Genomic DNA, 1,801 nt, shown 5'->3' with positions numbered 1-1,801 from the left:
TCAGGCGAACCTTAGTGTTCAGCAATGCTCGTTGCATGTCAGTACTTTTGAGAGGTCCCTCACAGCTGACTTTCCCAATGCAATTCATCTCTTGATTTCCTAGCTGCTGTTACCAAGAGTGTTGACTGTGGATCTGAGTAAACTAAAACTGTTAATTATCTCAATCACTTCACCATCCATACTGATGCTGCCAATTGGTCCAGTGGTGAGAATCTTTGCTTTCTTGATGTTGAGCTTCAATCTATATTGAAGGCTGCAGTCTTTGACCTTCTGCAGCAAGTGCTTCAGGTAGTCCTCAGTTTTAGCAAGCAGGGTTGTGTCATCTGCTTAAGGCAGGTTGTTGATGAATCCTCCACCAATACTGATGCCACATTCCTCCTCATACAGCCCAGCATCTCGGATGATCTCTTTTGCATACAGATTGAAAAGGTATGGAGACAAAATACATCCCTAACAGAACCTCTTCTTGGTTTTGAACTATGTAGTGTCTCCTTGCTCCTTTCTGACAACTGCCTCATGGTCTAAGTATAAGTTTTGCACAGTCAAATTGACTTTCATTCCATAATTTACTTAACATACACTATGCAAATTATTTTAAAATAGAATTTAAAACTTCCCACAAAATTTTCTAAAACTTGGCTTCTTAAAGCTGTATAACAGAGAAATAAAGATAAATTACTAAAATGACAGAATATGACAATATTTTTTCAAATATGAAACATGATCGTGTATTCATTATCGTCCAGTTAAAACTGACTCATGGATGACCCTCCAGTGGGTTTGTGGTAGCTATACATCGTATAGAAAGAGATTGCCCTTTTTTTCCTTTTGTGTCATTGGTGGGTTTGAACTCCCAGGGAAGTGAAATCTTCAGGATAGCAGCACAACTATCTAGAGACTGTATTACCAGAGCTCTCCCAAATATGTCATGTCTCATAAAATTGGCTTCTTCCCAAATTGTATTGTTCAAATGCAAAAATGATGGGAAGTTTATAAAACCGGACTATATTATGTTAAACTCACAAAAATAATAAATAATGGGAAGGAATAAGAAAGAAGTGAAAGCATAATTTAGAGCTTCAAGTATATAAATCTTTTGAGGCAGACAATTCCTGTAGGAAAAAATTATAATACCAATATCATTTGCATTTCAAAAAATGATTTGCCAATATCTCATGAGTTTACCCCAACAACTCCTCCTTCATCTGAATTCATGAAAAATCATTATATCTTGAAAGAAATTGTTAATAAGTTGTATGAAGGAGGAGAAGTTAATAATGTACAAAATAAAAATCTTTAAAATATTCTGAAAACTGAAAAATTTATATTTGCACATCTTTTAAGTCATGTGGCCCATTTAATACCAATTACATTAGGAAACACTGTATACTGCTCCTTCAAAGTATAATAAGCTAAAATTTTATTCAGGTTAAAAAGTTCAAGGTGAAGCTGAGGAAAATTAAACCGAAACTACAGGAGCCAAAATATGGCTTTGATTTCATCCCACCTGGATTTCAGAATCATCTCAGGAACAGGTTTGAGGCCTTGAACACTAATGAGTGAAGACCAGATGAGTTGTGGGAAGATGTTAAATGTATCATCCATGAAGAGTGCAAACGGTCATTACAAACACAGAAGAGGAAGAAAAGACCAAAATGGATGTCAGAAGAAACTCTGAAGATTGCACTGGAGCATAGAGAAGCAAAAGCACAAGGAAGAATTCAAGATACTAAAGAGCTGAACAGAAGATTCCAAAAGGCAGCAATGAATGACAAAGCAAAATATGAAATGTGCGAGGAGC

At 35.9% G+C, this 1,801-nt stretch overlaps 1 protein-coding gene across 1 annotated transcript in view; it reads left to right on the top strand.

Annotated features, from left to right (window-relative positions):
- The window catches only part of CSMD1 (CUB and Sushi multiple domains 1), a 2,584,888-nt gene that overhangs the window by 2,518,242 nt on the left and 64,845 nt on the right, over nt 1–1,801 (top strand). The window lies entirely within an intron of this gene.

Source organism: Elephantulus edwardii, unplaced genomic scaffold (genome assembly GCF_000299155.1).
Source record: "Elephantulus edwardii isolate Elephantulus edwardi_28Jun2011 unplaced genomic scaffold, EleEdw1.0 scaffold00154, whole genome shotgun sequence".
In the NCBI taxonomy this organism is placed as follows: domain Eukaryota; kingdom Metazoa; phylum Chordata; class Mammalia; order Macroscelidea; family Macroscelididae; genus Elephantulus; species Elephantulus edwardii.
The sequence above is the reverse complement of the archived record's forward strand: the minus strand, read 5'-3'. Positions and strand labels throughout refer to the sequence as shown.